We start from the raw sequence: 23,672 nt of genomic DNA, 5'->3' as shown, positions 1-23,672 counted from the left end.
GAGTTAGTCGTGGTAATCTTGGTACCAACTATAGTACCGGAGGCCAGAGAGGTCATCTTGAGAGACAGCACACTGTCAAATGGCATGCTCACCTAAGGGAGATCAAGGATGCCCGAATTGCAAGTCAACAAATTGTATCCATTGATGTTTCATCTGCTGATGACGAGGAGGAAGAAGAAGCGTCAAACATTTCTTCAGTTACACCCAGTACCCCTGTCAGCAGCACACCCCTTGCAAGATATTTGAGCCACACTAAGAGCGTGGGAGAGAGTAAGATACCAATGTGAAAAAGTTCATGATGGAGCGTAACTGGGTCGCAGAAGTCATCATCATCCTGTAAAATGGTCTAGCCCACCATTAGAAGCATGTTGTTTTCAGAAGTGCCATATGGACGCAACCACCCAATGGCGCGTCTGTATAACACGAAGCTGGCTAAAATGCTAGCGCTGGACCTTCTCCCTTTTTCTTTTGTGGAAGGGGTGGGTTTTCTTGAAATGGTGGCAATGCTCTGCCCTAAATGAAAGGTTCCTAGCCGGTTCTATTTTGCCAGAGTTGCGGTTCCAGCACTACATGAAGATGTGCTGGAGGTGATTGGGGCAGCTTTGCAGAAGAGTGCTGTTCACAGTATACATCTGACAACAGACATGTGGACGAGTTGCGCAGCCACTGATTACATGTGCATCACTGCACACTGGGTCTCTTTTTCAGATGTTAAAGCAAAGATAAACGCAGGTGTTGACGAGGACAAAGTTTATAAAGCTGCTCGGAAACATGCAACAATAGCCATGTTTTCCATGGAGAAAAGTCATACAGGAGAAAACATTTTGCATGAGTTTAACACAAAGGTCTTTGAATGGCTGTCCCCAAGAAAACGCATGATTGGTTATGTTTCCACGGAAAATGGCGCCAATGTAGTTAAGGCCATGGATATGGGTAACTATTTCAGAGTGCCATGTCTGGCGCAATGTATAAACCTGGTTGTTAAAAAATTCTTGAGTGAAGAAAGTCCAGTCTCCGAGTTACTGACCACCTGCCGAAGAATGTGCACACATTTCAACCATTCTTTTAAGGCCGGAAGCAGCTGAGGTGCCTGCAACATGAACGTAAATTGCCAGTGAAAGCACTCATCCAGGAGGTGGCAACACGTTGGAACTCAACCTTCTACATGCTTGAGCGTCTGTATGAGCAGTATACGGTAGTCGATCAGTATTTCTTTAAACAGGGTACACCTATGATGGACATGAGGATACAGGTGGAGCAATGGGACCTAGTTAAAAGCCTGACAGACATGCTTCGACCTTTTGAGGTCTTCACGCGTGCAGTCAGCAGGGAGGACTGTAATTTGGGAAAAGCTATCCCATTGTTGAGCATGTTAGAGCACCGACTGAAGGCGGTGTGTTCTAAGTTTGAAAAAGATGGAAAGGAAGAAGCATGTGAGTTGACAGAGAAGTTATTACACCGCCTACTTGGCGATGATCGTCTTGAAATGGTCAACACAGAACAGCATTACATTTGTGCTACTATTCTGGATCCACGGTACAAAAAGGCAGTGGCAGGCAGAGTATTCTTTCCTTTTGATGACGCAGATGTTACAAAGTACAAACATTGGCTAGCTGTGTCAGCCACTCGGTTTGAAAGAGAACGGCATGAAATTGAAGGAAAAGGCAGTACATCAGCATCAGCAGGCCGTCCGCAGTAAAAAAAATCCACTTCTGCATTTGTGGCTGTGTCAGAAGTGAGTGATTTTCCCTCTCAGCTGTTAACGACACCAGCAACCGTATCATCTGCACCAGACACAACAGTAATATTGTGTGATGAAGAGGATTGGCTAACTCAGGTTGGGTTTGCTTCTGAAATGGTCCCAGAAAAAAGTAAGCAAAGTGGAGGAACCCTGGAGAACCTTGAGTCGATGGTGCAGGCCTATCTGAATGACTCTCAGAGGTCCATCTTTCTCATGACCCATTGGCATATTGGCATGGGAAAACAGTTGTGTGGCCAGAGATCACCAACCTGGCTATAAATTACTTGTCTTGCCCACTCGCAGGCATGTCTTCTGAACGTGTTTTCAGTGCTGCTGGTGGCATTGTAACTTCCAAAAGGACCCGCCTCTCGCCCAAAAATGTGGAGAGGTTAACAATGATCAAGATGAATCAGCCCCTCATACTACCAGATTACAAAATACGAGAATGCATGCAGGAAGAAGACGAGGAGGACACCAACTTACATGAGGGAAGTTCTTCTCTGTTACGTGACCTACTCCCGTTTGAATTCGCAGAGTTTGAGGACGAGCTCTTCTTCCCTGACACCGAGCCCTGAAAATGAGTCAATGAATCACTAACTTTGTTTTTCGTCCTTATTCACTTTTTTCCTGTGTTTCTGTCTTTCTTTGTTTTGCAAAATCTATACAAAAAAACTTTAATCACCTAACCACAAAAACAAGCCCATCAGCAGAACTGTCTGCACTTATTTGCTTATTGATTTGAAGGTGCCGCAGTCTGCATTCCTCAGGTTCACAAGTTCACAAGAACATGCTCCTCTATCCTCCTCCTCCTCCCGACTCCTATTTCCCTCAAAGAAGATGGCTGGATTACGCCCAATGAAGAAAGACTCTGCAATTGTGGGGGTGTTCTACTTCTTTGCGGGTGAGTTGACGGGTCTGAGGCCATTGCTGGGAAGGTCTAATACCGGATAAAAGTGGTTAGGACAAAATCGGAGGTGACATGTTTTTGCATTTTTGCTGACTTGCTTGTCTTTGAGGTGCTGTTTGGGGGGTTCCGGGTATTTGTGGGTGGGTTTTGGGGTCTGGGAGCACTGCTGGCACAGTCTAATGTTGATTGCATTTGTTTTTCAGGAAATCCATGGTGGAAAAGGGGAGTTAGGGCCTAGCTGCAGAGCGCATTTAGACTGAATTCCAGGTAGTAGGCCCATTTTTGCTTTTTGCCTGTTTGCGGGTGTTCTGCTTTTTTGCGGGTGGCTGCAGGGGTCTGGGGCCATTGCTGGGAAGGTCTAATACCGGATAAAAGTGGTTTGGACAAAATCGGAGGTGAAATTTTGTTTGCGTTTTTGCTGACTTGCTTGTCTTTGAGGTGCTGTTTGGGGGGTTCCGGGTATTTGTGGGTGGGTTTTGGGGTCTGGGAGCACTGCTGGCACAGTCTAATGTTGATTGCATTTGTTTTTCAGGAAATCCATGGTGGAAAAGGGGAGTTAGGGCCTAGCTGCAGAGCGCATTTGGACTGAATTCCAGGTAGTAGGCCCATTTTTGCTTTTTGCCTGTTTGGGGGTGTTCTGATTTTTTGCGGGTGGCTGCAGGGGTCTGGGGCCATTGCTGGGAAGGTCTAATAAAGGATAAAAGTGGTTTGGACAAATTCAGAGGTGAAATTGTTTTGTGTTTTTGCTGACTTGCTTGTCTTTGAGGTGCTGTTTGGGGGGGTTCCGGGTGTTTGTGGGTGGGTTTTGGGGTCTGGGAGCACTGCTGGCACAGTCTAATGTTGATTGCATTTGTTTTGCAGGAAATCCAAGGTGGAAAAGGCGAGTTAGGGCCTAGCTGCAGAGCGCATTTGGACTGAATTCCAGGTAGTAGGCCCGTTTTTGCTTTTTGTCTGTTTGGGGGTGTTCTGCTTTTTTGCAGTTGGCTGTAGGGGTCTGGGGCCATTGCTGGGAAGGTCTAATACCGGATAAAAGTGGGTTGGACAAAATCGGAGGTGAAATTTGTTTTGCGTTTTTGCTGACTTGCTTGTCTTTGAGGTGCTGTTTGGGGGGTTCCGGGTGTTTGTGGGTGGGTTTTGGGGTCTGGGAGCACTGCTGGCACAGTCTAATGTTGATTGCTTTTGTTTTTCAGGAAATCCATGGTGGAAAAGGGGAGTTAGGTCCTAGCTGCAGAGCGTATTTGGACTGAATTCCAGGTAGTAGGCCCATTTTTGCTTTTTGCCTGTTTGGGGGTGTTCTGCTTTTTTGCGGGTGGCTGAAGGGGTCTGGGGCCATTGCTGGGAAGGTCTAATACCGGATAAAAGTGGTTTGGACAAAATCGGAGGTGACATTTTTTTTCCGTTTTTGCTGACTTGCTTGTCTTTGAGGTGCTGTTTGGGGGGTTCCGGGTATTTGTGGGTGGGTTTTGGGGTCTGGGAGCACTGCTGGCACAGTCTAATGTTGATTGCATTTGTTTTTCAGGAAATCCATGGTGGAAAAGGGGAGTTAGGGCCTAGCTGCAGAGCGCATTTGGACTGAATTCCAGGTAGTAGGCCCATTTTTGCTTTTTGCCTGTTTGCGGGTGTTCTGCCTTTTTGCGGGTGGCTGCAGGGGTCTGGGGCCATTGCTGGGAAGGTCTAATACCGGATAAAAGTGGTTTGGACAAAATCGGAGGTGAAATTTTGTTTGCGTTTTTGCTGACTTGCTTGTCTTTGAGGTGCTGTTTGGGGGGTTCCGGGTATTTGTGGGTGGGTTTTGGGGTCTGGGAGCACTGCTGGCACAGTCTAATGTTGATTGCATTTGTTTTTCAGGAAATCCATGGTGGAAAAGGGGAGTTAGGGCCTAGCTGCAGAGCGCATTTGGACTGAATTCCAGGTAGTAGGCCCATTTTTCCTTTTTGCCTGTTTGGGGGTGTTCTGATTTTTTGCGGGTGGCTGCAGGGGTCTGGGGCCATTGCTGGGAAGGTCTAATACCGGATAAAAGTGGTTTGGACAAATTCGGAGGTGAAATTGTTTTGCGTTTTTGCTGACTTGCTTGTCTTTGAGGTGCTGTTTGGGGGGGTTCCGGGTGTTTGTGGGTGGGTTTTGGGGTCTGGGAGCACTGCTGGCACAGTCTAATGTTGATTGCATTTGTTTTGCAGGAAATCCATGGTGGAAAAGGGGAGTTAGGGCCTAGCTGCAGAGCGCATTTGGACTGAATTCCAGGTAGTAGGCCCATTTTTGCTTTTTGTCTGTTTGGGGGTGTTCTGCTTTTTTGCAGGTGGCTGCAGGGGTCTGTTGCCATTGCTGGGAAGGTCTAATACTGGATAAAAGTGGTTTGGACAAAATCGGAGGTGAAATTTATTTTGCGTTTTTGCTGACTTGCTTGTCTTTGAGGTGCTGTTTGGGGGGATTCCGGGTGTTTGTGGGTGGGTTTTGGGGTCTGGGAGCACTGCTGGGTATGGATAGTTTGGATTGCAAGAGGTTTGAAGCAAATCCATGGTGGCAAAGGGGAGTAAGGGCCTAGCTCCAGAGCGCGCGTGGAGTGATTTTGGAAATTTGCCTGAAAATTTCTAAGTCCCCATTTTTGTAGTTTTGCTTTTTGGCTGTTTGGGGGTCTTCTACTTCTTTGCGCCTGGGGTGACGGGTCTGGGGCCATTGCTGGGAAGGTCTAATACCGGATAAAAGTGGTTTGGACAAAATCGGAGCAGAAAATGATGTTGCGCTTTTGATCACTTGCCTCTCTTTGGGGTGCTATGTGGGGGGGTTCCGGGTGTTTGTGGGTGGGTTTTGGGGTCTGGGAGCACTGCTGGCACATTCTAATGTTGATTGCATTTGTTTTTCAGGAAATCCATGGTGGAAAAGGGGAGTTAGGGCCTAGCTGCAGAGCGCATTTGGACTGAATTCCAGGTAGGCCCAAAGTTTTTTAAGTGTGGCTTTTCACAGGTTTTTCCTTTTGGCTTGTTGGGGTGGGTTAAACTTGTTTTCGCCCAGATTGACAGTTCTGGAGCCATTGCTGGAAAGGTCTAATACCCGAAAGAAAGTGTTTTGGAGACAATCCCTGGAGGAAAAGTTTTTGCATTTTCTGAGATTTCGCTCACTCTACCGTTTTCGGGGGGCAGTTTGGTTCCTGGTGTTTGTGGGGGGAATTGCAAATCTGGGTATGGATACTTTTGCTTGCTTGCAAGTGGTTTGAATACAATCCAAGGTGGGTAAGGGGGGATTTGGGCCTAATTTACTTCCCAAGTACGTTTTGTCACCATTTTCTACTAGGCCTCGTTTTTGGAGATCTGATTGGGGGTCTTCTACATTTTTGCGACTGGGTTTCGTAAGGGTCTGGGAGCACTGCTGGGAAGGTCTAATTTTGCTCTAAAACACAGTTTACAGTACACCTAGCTTGAGGGGAAGGATTCGCTAAATTAATTCGCCCATACTTATTTATCCTTCAAAAGGAGACTCAGACAGAGTAGGCACTTTCAAAAATATTGTACTGTCTATTAGGAAACTCAAAGTGTGACCTTTTGCACTACACAGCGTACATACCTTATATTTATTTGTCAGTGGTGTTCTAATATCACTTCCTGTTTTTCCATCAATAATTACAGGCCGGGTTTCAGCCTGTGCAATGGGAAAAAAAGGATGAAGTCAGGCTTCACATTAGCGAGCCGCAATTCAGCATCCGCCAGGCAGGCAGTGGACAGGGTGTCTTCTGGTCACCAACATTGATGGACGGAGTGTCAGATGGAATGGAGGAGTCCTGCTAATAAGAGGAATGGTTGGATGCATGCAACTTAACAAATTCAACAGGACAACTACAAAAACATACAGATACATTATCCGTTCTTTTCTAATGATCTTTTAAGTAATGTTATTGCTGTGAACTTCTATGAGTGTGACTCTGCATTTCCTTGATCTCTGCTTCTAAATTCATCCCTACAGCCATTCTATAAGTTTTACTTCTGCTATTTTTTAAACCTAATTTAATGTAAGCAGTGTTTCTCTGAGTGCAGAGATAGGCAAGTGAAAACGCATAATTATTACTGCAGCCCTGTACTGTCGCATTCTTTCATTCACGGTTGTCGAAAGTACTACTTACTTTTCAGTAACCATGCATGCAGTAGTGCATGCACTTCCTTTATGTCACTTACAAGATTTATGGATAGCTTTGTACCCAAAGATTTGTTTATCTGCAATTATTGTTTGTCCATGCTGTGCTTTTTTTTCTTCTCTCAAACAAAACTTTCCCAAAAACCCCCATTCCCATCCATTTTCCAAACCCTAACCCTCTTCCCCCGTGCTGTGTGGTTTTGATTGGTGTGTGACTAAATGACAGCAATAATTCCACACACTTGCTGGGGAGGATAAGGTCATAATAACAGGCTGGTGAAGGAATCCGAGGATATATTCTTACTCAGCTTGACACTGAGTCACTATTGGCAAATGAAAGCAGATTTTCATGTGCACCATCAACTTGATTGGTCATCAAGAACATCCTCCTCCTAGACGTGGCAAATTAATATTACGCTGCTGTGTCCTTCACCTTCAGTACTATTTCTTGTAGTAGTAGCCAATGTCAAAGAAATTCAACGCAAGTACTTTCAATACTTTACCATTTGTTCAGCTACATTGTGGCACTGTTCTAGTGTACTGTCAACCTGCTATATTCTCTATCATGCCGTTCTAATGCTACGGTAAGGACAAACAAGGTTTCATTTTCTTTTTTTTTCAGATGCTGCAACTGCCACTGTGTAACACCACAAGTACCACCGCAATGATGACATTTCATCTGCCCAGGATTGCCAACCTTAATCACCATTTCCCGTGCAGCCAGAATGTCCGTGAAAACGAAGTCCAAAAAAATAGAAAACCCAACTCCGAATTCCCACCCCCCAGAAGTCTTTAAAAAAGGGGCAAGGGACAGTCTCCTCCTACTTCTGGCTGCTGCTGTTGACTTTTCGGGCCAGGTCGGCATGCTCCTTGCAGAGGGTCTCGATCAGTGTTTTGTTGTTGAGGAGCTCCTGCTCGAGGTAGGACACCCTCAGTGAAAGGCGGTGCGCGCGTGCCTTGCACCTGCTGTGGGGGGCAGCTGATTTCTTTGCTGCTCGGCGGTGGCGGGTGGCTGCGGTACCCCGACTCCGTACCGCTGGAGACCTGCTGCGCTGACTGGCTGACCCAGTGAGCGCAGAGAAGGATGCACGTGTCGCCGTGGATGTTGTCGACGTACTGTGCGTGTCCTCCTCCTCCTGGGCCACCAGCCGCCGATATTCGGCGACAGTGGCCTCCAGCCTCCGTTGCCGGGCCCTTTTAGCCAGCTCCTTCCGTGTTGGTTTGGAAGGAACATCTATATGAAGAAAAAAAGACATAGTCTGTAACCAATGCTCTTTAAGATTAACACAAAATGATTCAGCAGAAAGTTGTGTCACAGTAGAACTAGCAACTTGCAAGCGCAGTACATAACTATTGTGGCCAGTATCTATCTAACCTCCCACTTCTTCATCCTTGCTCTAACATTAGTGGGAGTTTAAGGAATCAATTCTACGAGCACTATGGACTCACTCCATTAGAGTCGACTATGACAGTACACCAGTCTTATTCTTCTTCTTCTCTCTTGTTTAGCAAAATTGGTACGTTAACTTCTGCAAGCCGGCATAATGCCAGCGCAGTCAACTTGCACCCGAGAAAACGCCCGCCATGATGGGTGAGACAGACTTGCGTTACTGTACCAGTCCAGTACATGCAGGTGGTGATGCTCTTACTTTTCTATTACGGGTGGCACTGAGAATACTCTGTTACAAGGGCTACATCGATGAATTCGGGAGCTAAATGACTCTGCCACACTATCTAGTCAGTAAGGAGATTGGGGGTTCTTAAAAGTCTGATATCACTGAGGTATGTGGAAAGTCTACCTGCGCCTATTATAATTGATAAACAATGCACTATTTAGTGTCCATAGTTCTGTTTGTGCAGATTTGTCCCTGCAACATTAGTAATATGGATTGTCCTCCTATCCAAACCAAAAGTAAAGTAGTATCTTGTTCTTTCTTGGTGGTCATTCACCTTTTTATTGTTGGTAATTGTCAAAGCATAAACATTTAGAAGACTTGAAAAGACATTATGGACAATCCCAGAGGACTGCAGTGCATAGAGCTATTGCTGACTAGAATGGGAGTTTCGTTTAACACCTTTTGCCAACTGTGCAATCTTAGTTAGCTACACAGACAGACTAATAAGAATAATCTAGTAATACCACAGGGAGTCATAGTAGAGGCAGGATAAGAATTTAGATACAGTCTACAAGAAGATCAAAGACGATTTAGAAAAAATCGAATGAGGAACGCTAGGAAAAAATAGGGCCCTCATATTAAAATGAAAACTTACTGGGGCCAGCAAAGGAGCCCTCGCCTGGCCGATCCAGGCCTTCTACAGCATCAGCAGCAACCACCTCCTCCTCTGTCCTCTTGCCCCGGGGGGAAGCTGATGTACAACATGAAAGAAAGAAAGACCCAAAAACATGGATGATTGTTGTCAATGTCAACCAAATCAAACATTTCAAAAGAACAATAACAAAATATTTTGGCGAAATAGCAAATAGACAACTATTCCACGGGATATATTGACCTATCTCATGTGGTCTACTACGATATTAGTATTGCTTGATTTGCGGACCGTCGACTTGGAAAGTTATGTAACTCACTAAACAAAGGACTAAAAACTTTCGCCTAGGACTGGCAGACAGCAGTTCGCAGCACGCGAAGTGACATACAAACTCCATCGTGATTGCAGATCAGTGACAGCACTAAAAAGTTTCCTACTACATTAACCAGTCATTAAAATACTCAAACTATCAATCCATCACCACTATTTCTTCTTATTGCCAGGTGTACAAAGGAAGGACTGGACTTGAGTCTGTAGGGGCAGATTTACAAGCCCCTTGCGGCTCTTTAACTCCGTTGTTGCGTGAGTTTTGTGACGCAGCGGCAGAACAAAAGAGGCGCCATGGTGCGGCGTATATTAACAACGTGACGCATATGGGAGATGCATCACGTTGTGAAGCCCTGCGCCATCAGGGGGCGTTCCGGCGCAAGGGAGGGCGTTCTTGCGCAGGAACGCATCCTAAAAGTGGCTGAGGGAAATCTACAAGATTTCAATCAGTCACTTTTAGGACAATGATGCGTCACTCAAACCCTGCGCCTGCTTGAAGCAGATGTGCGGCTTGACGCAGCATTGGGGAGATAGGGCAACCCAGAGCATTGCTGGAGCTGCGCCATCGTTGCGACGCAACTCCAGCAATGCGCCGCCTTTACGGCACAGATGCGTAACGCTTCGGTGAAGTTTTGGGCCCATGGTGCGCCGCATTGTAAATACGGCGCACCATGGGTGGTGGTGGCGTGGCGCACAATTACTGGCGCATCCCTGCTACTTTGCAGGGATGCGCAGGTAATTGAAAATCTGACCCTTAGTGTCTAGCGTTACGCAGTTCTTTACACTACACTCATACATAATTTCTCAGGCCAATGAAATGAACACAAAATAGAAAACAAATAAGCATAGTAGCAACACTACTGAGAAGGAGAGCAGTGCACCTGAAATGCACAGAAGACTTTGAAATATAATTTACCTACAATGTAATCGGCAGCATTATTTTGCTCTTGGTAAAAAACAAAAATTTGCAATATAATAACACACAGAGCGGGAGAAAATGGAGTAGTGATGAAATAGCTAGAAATAGCTACTACTACTCACCAAGCCCGGGGATCTCGATGCCGAGCACATCCAGCAAGTCGTGTTCCCGGTCCAGGAGATCCGTCCAATGGTGGGTGGCCTGGTTGTAGGTGCGCCGGACCCCAGAGTGTTGAAACATGGCCCGGCACACCTTCTCCCACCGCTTCCGGCGCTCCCGGAGCCCGGAGCCGCAAGCGATCTTGTCGCCTCCCATGATGGTCCTGGGGAGGCGGCGCTGGACATAAAAGACTAGTGCGGCCACCTCCTCCGCACTAAAAATCTCCCGAGCTATAACTTGCTCCCCCCTCAAACGCCCGCACGGGAGCCGGGCACGGGGTGCGGGACCCTTCCCCTTCTCGGGCTGCTTCCCGGCTCCCTTTACCATGGTCTGGGCAGAAAGGAAGGTAAATAATAAAGAAGAAATGGAATAGGGAAGAAGAAAAGAAAAGAGTTTAAAAAAGTAGTTTAAAATTAACCAAAAGAAGCAGAAAACACAAAAATATAGAGCTAGAAAAATAGAGGGATAGATAATAAGTAAAATAGATAAAAAAAAAAACTTCAAACAAGCAAAGGATGGCAGAGATTGACAGAGGATACAGAAAGCATGCCCAGAACCATAGCAATGAATGAAAAACAAGATGGCCGCCCCCGTTCACGACCGCGTGGGTACGTTCGCGCGAGATTTCCCCCACGATCACACGCGAACATGTACTAGCGAGCCGCACACTTTGCGAGATTACACATAGCAACCGCAAACGGAATTACGTCACACAAACAAGATGGCCGCGCCCATGTACGACCGCTAGGGTAACTTCGCAAACGTTGCGCTACAAGCGTCTTGCGAAAACGCACAAAATCACGCGAACTAACACGCTGCAAAAAAAACAAATCGTGTATTCGCACAAATTCGCGGCTTCCGAAATCGATCTCGCCCGAATTCACGCCCCGCGAATCGCGCGAAATTGCAGAAAAACTATTTGTGCAAAACTGAAAGCACTCAGCAGGTGCAAAAGTTCAATCTTATCATTAGTAACCATTCCCTCTAGTGCTTCCTGAGGGGCCCCTTCAGAGTTCAGTTGCCTACTTGCAACTATTCTATGACCCTGCTCTGACCCTCACAGCAGGCTCAGAGAATAGCTACAAGTATGCCACAAAGGTCCTGCTAAAAAAGAATTAGACTGCAACAGAAAGCAATTACAGATAAGGAAGCAGGCACCAGGCTGGAAGTTAAAATTCAGTCAGCCCCTAATTCATTCATGTCAGTTGAGGCAGGGCAGGTGTGCTTTTCCACCCATAATCTACAGTGATGAAACAGAGGGGGCATGGGTGAGCCAGAGGGTGGCAGTGGTGAAACAGAGGGTGGCAGTGGTGAAGAAGAGGGTGCTGTGATGAACCAGATGTAGAAACAACATGGTCGCGACCGTTGCTACCCGACAAGTACGTTCGCTTTTGCGAACTGGTAAAAAACCCTCGCGAAACGGCAGAAACACTTGCGAACACAAAAAAAAGAAATTCCCCAAAATTCGTGAGAGTTCGCAAATTTTGCGGATTGCGAATCCGTAAATACGCAATTTAGCAGATTGCGAATCCGCAAAATTCGCCCATACTTACTTGACTCCTGCACAGTCACTATAAAGCCCTAAGTATCTTAAAATCAGATACGAGTTCACTATTTGTGTCTGCAGTCCTGAAATTACTTGGCCAGTTTTGTGCTATTAGGCGGAGGCTACTGACTACCCCCTCAAGTGTTTTGATCCAACTGTAGAAAAATATTATGATCTGAGGTGTTCTATTTCTCAAGATAGTGTCCACAAAATCTGGTTTTAAGTATTTTTATTGTCTTTTATTAATCTTATTCTTAATTCTTATTTTTATTCTTAATGTATAAGGGGCAAAGGGCCCTCAATAAACAATATAGAGTTGTTGGGCTTTCCAGAAACAAACAAATGCACTTGCACTTTAGTCTTTACCCTAGTAATTTTTAATAGTGACTTATGTTCCTTCTTGATCCTTGTTGATCTTTTTCGTGTTTTTAAGACTGTATTTTGGAAATAATTGACTCCTTAGAATCTGGTGTCCGGAATTTTGTCTTTTTTTCTTTCTACTAATTCTATTTTGAGCACTATTGATAATGAATTATATGTTTGGACCTTTTATGGTATTATAAACCGAAATAAAGATTTTATGAATCTCGAATTGCCTAGAAATGCATTCCATTGGCATTGATTGGCTGCTCCCACGTAACTTCCGTGGATTTTGATGCATTCCCAGATTGGCAGGAATTGGCAAACCTGGGCATCGGCCACAAAGATACACCTTTCCAGGAGAGGTGTAACAAAGACGAATATCTTTATTTCTCCTTGTTACTTCCTGTTTGTATGTGTGCTGAATTCTGCAGCACCCAAAGAAGAAGAGCATGCCTCTCAGGATTGTTTTTGTGCAGGTAGGTGCACGTTCTGCACTAAAACAATTCTGCATGCAATGGAGGCATCCTTGCACCATGCCTCTAGACTGCCAGAAATGTGCCAGTGCATGGGAAAAGGCCAAAATGCACCATTTGGACTCAAATACGGCACATTCCTGTCCTTTCTGTTTCATGCAGTGCAGCGCAGCAAGGGGATTTGATGTTCTGCACTACGTGACAAGTTCATAAATTTACCCCTCAGTGCATTCCTAAGTGAGGAAGGCCTGTGGCTTCCATTTGGGAAATCATTGCCTGTTCTGGTGCACAAGATAGAATGGGGTTACTTTCCCAGACACTGGAATGAAGTTCTGCAATTTTGATGGGAGGGGTCCTAAACACTGTTTGGGGTAGGAGTAGACTTAGTAATTCAGCCAGGTTTCTGTGTTGCAAAAGGCTGCCGATTAATCTTCCTGAATACTGCAATTGGGTAAATTGTGGGATGGAAGGTGGGACTGCGATCCCTATTGTTCACAGTATGAGAGGTCCTGTAGAAGAGGCAAGCCTTCCGTCTTGCTTACTGGTTAATGTCAGTGTGAGTGCCTATTGAGAGCCAGTTGGAAAATGCTCAAAACTTTTTGTGCATCAGTTGTGGGTGCTACACTGTGAAGATGACCCTATTGTGGATCACGACTGCACACACAAATAGTGAACTATAGGTAGGTACCAGGTAGGTCGCTCCCCCTCCGCACAGCGCCGCCTGTGTGTCCCTGCCCCAGCTGCCGCTGCTGAGGAAGTTCGAGGCCCTCCACCACCCGCAGGCTACAACCTGCGCCTCATCCCTGGTGGCCAGTGGTGGACCGCAGGTTTGGTCATCTTCCGCTTTATTGTTTTATTGTATTGCCAGTATTTCATTGTTGTGTCTGTGACTGCCGTTGTTCTGTCTTCCCGCGCTGCCTGTTCGTGGCCCATGCCCGTTTACCTCCCTCTGTTCCCCTCGCTGTCCCCATGTCACTCAGCCCGGTTTTTCCTTCTGTACCCCTCGCTGCTCCCGTGCCTCTGCCCATTTTTCCTTCTGTACCCCTCGCTGCCGCGTGCCTCTCAGCCCGGTTTTCCCTTCTGTTCCCCTCGCTTCCCCTGTGCCTCTCTGCCCATTTTTGCTTTCTGTTTCTCAGCTGCCCCTGTATTCTTGTGCCCTTTTTGCCTTCTGTGCCACTCGTTTATCCTGTATTTCTGTGCCCTCTTGCCTTCTGTGACACTCGTTTTTTCTGTATTTCTGTGCCCTTTTTGCCTTCTGTGCCACTTGTTTTTTCCCAGTATTTCTGTGCCCTCTTGCCTTCTGTGACACTCGTTTTTCCTTGTTTTTTTGTGCACTTTTGCCTTCTGTTCCCTTCATCGTCCCTCACCGCCCCCGTCGCTGCATCCCCTGCGGCCCCACCCCCTGACTGCCCACTCGCTGCACCCGCCTCCTAGCTACTCCTCCCTCCCACCTTCCCATATATGCCTGCCTGCACCCGTCTGCGCCTGGACCGCGCCCAGCACCAGAGCCCCTAGCCCCCGCACCCACCACGACAATCGCTACCACTATGACGCCAGCACTCTGCACGCTCTCAACTCTGGACGGACTCACACCTGCTTCAAGGCAGCCCAAAACGCACACACGGTCTCTTCACCTATTGGAACTGCAGGTACACCAGCCTCAGAGCTGACAAACCACCCGCCAAGAAAGACCCCAACTACCTCCGATGCATACTATTGAACACCCGCTCTGCACGCAATCACGCCGTCGAGCTCTGGGACCTGCTCAACACAACATCCCCAGACATCACCTTCCTGACAGAGACCTAGTTGAACAACTCCTCCGCACTTGACATTGCCATAGCCATCCCAGACGGCTACAAGATCACTCGCAGAGACCACACCAACAGAGTCGGAGGAGGAATCGCCATCGTCCACAAGAACAGCATCAAGGTCTCGACTAGCACCGATGACGCGCTCAGCACCACCAAACACATGCACTTCCAGATCCACACAGACCCTACCGCCACCCTCAGAGGCACCCTCGTCTACCGACCCCCCGGATCCCGTCCCCAGTTCAGCGACTCCATCGCCAACTTCATCAGCATACACGCCCTGACCTCCACCAACTACATCCTCCTTGGAGACCTGAACTTTCACCTTGAGAAGAACAACAACAACAGCTCCACAATCCTTATCGATAACCTCCCCAACCTCGGATAGAAGCAACTCGTCACAACGCCCAACCACTCCGCTGGCCACACGCTCGACCCCGTCTTCTCGTCAAGTTTGCACGTCTCCGTCAGCCACACTACCAAACTCCTCTGGACCGACCACCGCTGCGTCCACTTCGCCTTTGACTTTGACTAATTACTATATAGATCAATGAATTGTATTATCATTTATACTGTCAATTTAAACAGATATAGGATTGTGGTATGTATGTGTGATGGATGTATGCAGTGAGTATGTTGCACAGATTAGTGTCTCTGTAAATTAATGCTTATCATGTTTTTTAAATTGTCAACAAGTATTTACATAATAAAAACTCTTTTTGCATTTTTCTAATTTTTAGTGTCACTACTATTATTTGACATGTTCTGATCTGTATATTGAACTAAAGTTGCCGTAGAAAATTTTTGCAACAGGTTCCTTTGTGTTTCACACATAGACAGCAAATTGATAGTAGGTGATCATTACCTCCCAAAATACACCACAATGTTACATGTAACTTAGATCACACACAGACCTAAACATTCTACCTGCATGTACTCAGAACACTTCTGGTAGCACTGGGGTGATGAAATTACTCCACCTCTCTTAAGATGTATTGCATGTATCTCCCTGGAAAACATGATTATAAACATAGCATTGTAAACAGTGCTATAACATGTGCTTACAGGTACATCTTATAAACTATAATAACCCAGTATTTCATATTTACAGTTTAGTGACAAATATCTGATTATGGAAAAATCATTGAACACAGCTAGTCAGCATGCAGGCCTGAACTGGCTGGAGGACGTAGTTCTGATATATCCATCATCAGTACTGGCTAGAGGACGTAGTTCTAATATATCCATCATCACATGGCTGAAGTATGGCTCAGGCATGTGATGTATTGAGTTATGCAGGGCAGCATCATGTCAGACTACATTGTACACCTAGCTGCACTGGCCTGTGTCAAAGTGAAAGGGCAGGAATGTGCTATTTGATTAGCATAAGGCACATTCCTTTTCTTTCCCCATTCGCTTGTTCCATTTCATCAGAATAGCACCAAAGCATGCACCTTTGTAAATGTAAATGTAAGCTTTTGCTTAGTATGAATTAAACAGCTAATTCACAAACATCCGAGGGAACAACCATATATACCGACAGGTCCTCCAATGTCCAGTCCCAGGAGGTCAATAAAATCGGCCTTCATGCCACCATGTCAGCCCACTCATGTTGTATCGATTGTTCAGTATGTTCCACCTCAAAGGTCTCTCTGTGGTGCAAACGGGCATGCTCCCATCTGTCTTTTTTATCTTTTGAAGGGTATCCCTGACCCACCCAGTCCCCACCACAAGCATCCCTGGCAGGTAGTGCCTCACCAACCAAATAAGCCCACCCAACTCCAGGCTCTGAATAATTCTTCCCCCTCCCTGACATGTCCTTATTCCTCATACTAACACTATAGAAAATTAAAATAAAAAATAAAAAGACAAACTTCCAACAATACAGTGACAGAAACTTACCAAAACTACACAAAAGAACAATAATGGACGACATTGACACAATTTAGAGACACAGAGCACACATGGAAAACACCAAACAACCACCAATTGCAGAAAACCTACAGCATCCATCACAGACTAATAGGGAGTAAGAGATAGTGAAAATAACTTCACTCTTCCCATTATGAAGTCTGCCACAACCATTGTGTCATTTCCTGGCTGAGATACCACCCGTTTTGGACAAATGCACAGTCTTTTCTAACACATCAGTAGTGTTTTTAATATTGTGAACTGAATGCACAATGCATTGGCACTTATGCTTGTTTGTACTCGCATTGGCATCGAGGCAATGCACCACACATCAGGGACAATGCATGGTGTGTGACACATGCTACTGTCCCAATATGTGAAATTTAATGTAGATGACATCAGTGAAAAACAACATATCACATCTGGAAAAGCGTTGGGCCCCAACGGGATCCCCATAGAATGGTACAAGCTCATGTCCGATACGCTGAGCGCGCCACTGCTGGCAATGTATAACGAAAGCCTAGCGACGGCGGTGCTCCCGCTAGACCAGTGCACAGCAACGATCGTGGCGATTCCCAAGCCGGGTAAACCCCCCACAGCATGCACCTCTTACCGCCTGATATCACTCCTGAATGCGGAAGCCAAAATCTTGGCGAAATTACTAGCAAACCAGCTAATGCCACACCTCCCCCAACTGATCCACCCGGACCAATCGGGCTTCATGCCGCACCGCAACACGGCTCTTACCCTCAGACGGGTTCACGGAGTGCTGGCGCGGGCTCCAACACTTTCGGAGCCGGCGGTAATAATGTCTCTGGACCCGAAAATGGCTTTTGACTTGGTAGAATGGCGATACCTCTTCGCAGTCCTAAGCCACATGGGCTTTGGCCCTAAATTCCTGGCTTGGATACCACTCTCATATACTGAACCAGTAGCCCAGGTAACGGCCAATGGCCATATCTCGCCTACTATAAGACTGGCAAGGGGAATGCGACAGGGCTGTCCGCTGTCGCTGTTGCTGTTCGCGCTAGCGCTGGAACCATTGGCAACCTTAATTAGGGCGACCCCGTTGCTAAAAGGCATTAGCTAGACGGCAGGATGGTAGGATCGCATCTCCCTCTACGCTGACATGTTGTTATATCTGACAGACCCCGCCCATAGTATACCTGAGCTTCTCGAAATCTGCAATGCAGTCGGGAAAACATCAGGATTCACGATAAACTGGTCCATATCGGTTCTATACATTTTAACAGGTCCAGAGCCGTCGCTCCCAGCCGACTGCCCGGTCGTGATAGCCAGAGACTCATTTAAGTATTTGGGCATACACATCACTGCCGATGAGGCAGATTTCTTTATTAAAAATCTGGCGCCTCCTCTGGAGCGACTGAAGCTCGATGTCAAACACTGGGCGTCCTTACCCTTAACATTGCTGGGAAGAGCGGCACTATATAAGATGATGACCTTACCGCGGTTCCTCTAGGCTCTTGACAACGCACCATACCCGATACCGACACAATACTTTCAACAAGTAGCGGCACAGGTCTCGGCTCTGCTGTGGGGCAACCTACCGGCACGAATAGGCCAGATTAAACTAAATAGGAGCTGGTATGATGGCGGATCGCATTGCCGAACCTACAGTTATGCAATTGGGCTGCGCAACTTAAAACAATCAATCACTGGATTCACACACCCCAGGACGATCCAGCATACCGAGCAGACAGAGTGCAATTGGGTATAAATAACATGTTAGCGGTACTCTACAATGGAAATCAGGCTATGAAACTAATAGGGCCCACGAAGCAGACGGTCGCATTGTGGTATAAGGCACAGGCGAATTTAGGATGGAAAGGAATTATTACCAAACTCACCCCGCTCTGGGATACTAAGACGTTGGGACAATTAAGGAGTAGCAAGGGCTTTACACAATGGGACAATATCGGAATTTCCACGGTGGGAGACATGTGGGAAAGGGGGATGGTAGTTCCCTTTGCAGAACTCCAACAGCAATATGAGTTGGGTCCGACTGAAACATATAGAAATGTGCAAATTAGACATGCTCTATTAACAGCAATCCCAGCGGGTACTGACATTCCAGAGGCCTCACCATTGGAGGACCGTCTACTCACTGATTTCATGCAGTAGCGCGCCACGTCCCTCACATATCGGAATCTCCTGAACAATATGCCCGACCCTACACTTAGGCTCTGGGACCAATGGGTGGAGGAAGTGGGAGATATGGATGAAACAGATTGGTCGGCGGCCTTGGCATCCCCCAGGGAGGTGGGCATATCGGCCAAATTCCGACTGGTGCAACTAAAAATAGTACATCGTGTATACTACACCAGAGCCACCTTACACAAGATAAGCCGCGCGGCGCACCCATTCTGCCTCAGGTGGTGTGGGGAGGAAGGTACACTTTTCCATACCCTGTGGGACTGCCCGATTATAGTAGACTATTGGCGTCAGGTCCTGCGCACTATTTCACAGGCGTTAGGGTTTCCCTCTTGCCCGAACCACGGAAATGTCTTCTAAATGTATGGGACCCCACTGACCTCACACTCTATGGGCAAATCTGGTGTACACTCGGCCTCATGGTTGCAAAGAGAGACATACCACAGAGATGGGGCGTGGCAGACCCCCCCACATTGGCGCTGTGGTGTAGGAATATGGACCTAGTCATGGTAACAGAGCGCACAGTTTATGAGACTAGGGGAAGCCCACGTAAATGTAATAAAATTTGGACACCTTGGAACACCTACAGGGGGGAACTATGTGAATTGCTACCAGAGGAAGATCTAGATAGTTCAGACGATGAAGACGAAGAGGTGTAGAGATGTAATATACTCAGGAACGTGTCTAGATAGACGAGAGTCATGTAATGTAATTGTTGTCTTAGGAATTGATGCACTGCATAATTTTTCGTGATTGGAAATACGGGCAATATTGCGGACTACTTAATTGCCCGACCCTTCAGGTTAGAATGGAAATTGTTTCTGTAAATACTGTCACAAATGCCAATGTTCTAATCAATAAAAATGTTTAAAAACAAAAAAAACAACATATCACAGTGTGTACCCACTTCAATTGGTCCTACAGTTATAGCAGACAGGTCCAAAATTTGGGTATGCATGTCATTGAAACTGGTCATAGTGTGCCTTATTGTGACATACCATCTTACGTGTGACATCTAGAGTGACAATTTACTGAGAGTCTAACAATGTAATTTTTGTAATGTATTGAAGCATTGAGATAATTATCTTCATTTAATGGTTTAACATTGTCTTGGGGGTACTTTGTAAGCTTGTGTGAGGTTGCAGGTATATAGTTTATGCATTAATACATTCAATGTTGAATGGTACTTGGCACAGCTGTGGACTGGGTTGGTAGTAGTACTTATCAGGTCTGCGTGACAGGTGGAGGTGTCCAGATGGTGATAAATAATGAGTCAGCTGGTGTAGGCATGAAAGGTGTCAATAATACTGAGTGACATGCTGTTTCACAAATCAATGCAGTAGCTCATGATGCACCAGATATAGGTTCCTTGAATGTTGCTTGGGGGTACTCATGCACACACAATTGTAACATATGCATTCTGACTCATAACAAAGCACATACAGTTGGAAATGGGTGAATTAGTAATACATTTCTTATACCAAGACATCTCATAGCCCCTTCAGTTCTCTATGTGAGCTGGGTTCTGCATCACACCCAGATGGTGGAATAAGGCTTAAAGGATATTACCATTAGCAAGAGGATGCTCCCTCATGCATACATACATTCCTGCATGTTATTTTTGCTTCCCTGCTCCATGGTGCAAGTGCGCCTGCATAGGCCAGGCACAGCCAAAACAGCCATGGGACAGGGGTTACAGCATGATTGTTTTGTATTCAGTTATGGATAGCACATTATTTGCAATGTCCTTTCACACACTGCCATGTATTAGGGAGTATTACAGTGTTGCACTGGGTGGCTATGAACATTCTATGGCCCTCTGTTTACTATCACAGGACGTTGGTGGAACTCAACTATTAAGCACATGTGTCTGAAGTAAACCAACATCATGATGTGCAGCACTCACGCTCAGTCAGCTCACAATATTTGGATCTATATTCCCTTGGAACTGTGATTGAGTATCAGAAGGTGAATACACGCTTGCAGTACACAAACTCTCTCTCCGAATTGGCAAACTGTTCTACATTGCTAGATTTCAGTTGGGTGTGTCTTGCCCAGGCCCATGCATTTGGCACATAGGGCCTTATTTATGAAGGCCTTGCGCCACCGGTGCGTCACTTTTTGCCATTTTAAAAGTGACGCATCGGTGGCGCAAGGCCTTCATAAATAAGGCCCATAGTGCACACATATTTTGTTTTACATGATGTTATGCTGGTGTGAGTGTTACACCCAGCCACAGATCTTCGTTATAGGTCTAAATCAAGTTCAGGGGATGTAAGTGTTTTGATGTTCACAGTGACTGTGACATAAAATTGCAAACACAAACATAGTCTGTATTAATATATTTACATTTTGATGAAATCAGTCCATATCGCAGCTTTAGCCAATCCAGTGACAGAAGATTTAGGAAAAGAAGTTCTATACAATGTAGTTGCGTCACGGCCTACCTGCCCCTGTGTGTTCTGTTTCTCCTCTGTACTTGTCCTTGTCCTCATCCTCCTCCATTGCTTCTGGCTCCTGATGGGCTATGTCCCAAAGGACATTTGTCCCTACACATATTTTACGTAGGATGCAACATTCCAGTAGTATTTTCCTTACCATGGGTGGGAGTGTAGCAATCCTCCCTGACATGTCCAAGCAGTGAGAGCAAGACTTCAGCACACCAAATATTCTCCCAACCATACCCCTGGTCTGGCCCAGTGCCTGGTCGCACTACCATTCAGCCTCTGTGTCGAGATGTCCAAATAGGGTGATGACCCATGGCAGCAACCCATAAACTTGGTTGGCTGAAATTAGAATATAAGAAAATTCTGTCAATGATTATGGTGATAGTTACACCTACATTCCAGTACATATCTGTTATGTGTACTGAATGACATACTCATTTCTACTAGTATTTGACAATATTTGTTGAATTGACCTTTGCCTCCATTTTAGGCAATATGTGTCTTCAAGTTCTCTATGTCATTGCAAAAGATGTGAATGGCCTGATACTTTGGACCCTTATACATGCAGACAATAGTATTTGGGCAGTAGCTTATTGTGATAGATATTTAGAGAAGTTCATTGCTACTGTATGTACAAAGTGACAGTATGTTGATCTGCCATCAGCCGTTTTGGTCATCCCTAAGTAGGCTGTGCCAACTTGTTTCACAATATCACATGCATATGTACCTGTGGAACCACTGATGTTGTTGCTGCACTACCTGACAATGACAGAGCATTTGTATTGTTAACTTACTTTAGCACGTGATTTTGGTGAGTACATGAGGTGCATTCCAAACACGTTCCATAGATAATTGCATGATTTATTGTAAGCCTTCAACTGCTGCCTTTCATGAGGTATTGGTGGTGAACTCAGCTCAGTTTACCAACTCCTCGCTCTACTTGGAACGCAGGTTTCGACAAAAAACCCTGAACCTCTGGCGGAGCAGAGTTTTACCAGCGTGCTGCTGTGGCTCACCCCCTGCTACTCGCCCACTGTGCTCCTTGTTTGCCAGAATGCAGCGTTAGCACTCTAGTTGATTATTGGAGTGCTGTACTGTGTTCACTTTCAAAGGACAACACTGGAACTCAACCCAAGGATTGCCGAATAAATGTCAAGGTCAGCAGGTCACGTGAAATCAAAGGGAGATGTTTTCGTGCTCTGAAGCAGACCGCTAGTGTGCCCACCCACAGCGTTCACCGGCGGCTCCCCACGCCTCTCTCTGCAGGATCTCAGCCCAAAAAACTTTGCTTAGCTCTCTCACCCCACCTATTATACTCCCACATGTTCACTTGCAAATGTAACCTTGCCACTCTAGCAACAGGCTGCATGGTACCGTCATTGCACCCTTGTAGCCCCGCCAGTCTGTGAACACAGTGGAGGTGCCTAAAATAAGGAAGCAATGTGAGCAGCTCAAGGAAATTTGGCTGCAAGTACAACTGAAGGAGGCAGGAGGTTTAGGAGTGAGCCATGTTTGGTGACGTACTGTACTGCCTGAAAAAACTGCACTGTCTGTAGTCTGTTGTTGTAACACTTCTACCCATGCCCACAGAGGAGCTCCGGTGACCCCGGGAAGATGGCTGTGCTGTGAAAATAAATAATTAATTTAATGTTTGCCATATTTTGCACGCCTTGATGTAGTTTTTGTACCACTGTATCAGATTGCGTAGCGACTAGCATCTATAGTGCTATTAGAGAGCCATCAGCATGATGGGGGATAGCGCACTCATCATACAGGCGTACTTTGCCTTTTTGCAGAAACTCCACGGAACTCACAGAATATTTTGGTAACTCCGTGGAATTCCGCTGAGTAAAACTCTGCGAGCTTCACCCAGACATACTTTTCATCAGACAATTTGTCAGGGTGCACTGGGATTGGCCCTGATGTAGTAAAAAAGATCTCTCTGCCACAGACCTGGACACAATACATTGGCTTCACTTGTATTTGATTTGCTGTAACTTGTAGGGGATTGTGTAACTGTATGCCATGATTCTATCATCATTGTTGTGGCAAATAAATGTTGGGATTGGTAGCATTAGTACACTGTGGTGCCTTGTCCGTGTTCCTTTAAATTATATGTTGATGACTGATGTATGTCATATTTGCCAGCATTCTGTTAGACTTTGGGAGATTCACATTGCAGTATTTATATGCTTTTCATTAGGAAAACCTACACCAGGGGACAGCTGAGCCATCAGATTGGTTGCATCTGTCATTGTGGCCTAAGTGCATGTCTGTACGTGGACTGTCAGTATGACTAAGACATTTGTATATTTTGTACTTTTGATGCCACATTATTATATAGTATTGGCATTTACCCATGTCTAGGGCCTACACTGACATTATATGTCGCACACGGTCTTTCAAAAGACTTCTTCCTGCTGCTTTCATCAACATACAAGTATACTGGCATGTATTTGTGACATATTTACTCATATCTAAAATGCCTCTTTGCACTCCCCTA

The sequence above is a fragment of the Lissotriton helveticus genome, chromosome 2_1, assembly GCF_964261635.1.
Source record: "Lissotriton helveticus chromosome 2_1, aLisHel1.1, whole genome shotgun sequence".
Classification (NCBI taxonomy): Eukaryota; Metazoa; Chordata; class Amphibia; order Caudata; family Salamandridae; genus Lissotriton; species Lissotriton helveticus.
This window is presented reverse-complemented; position numbering follows the sequence as displayed.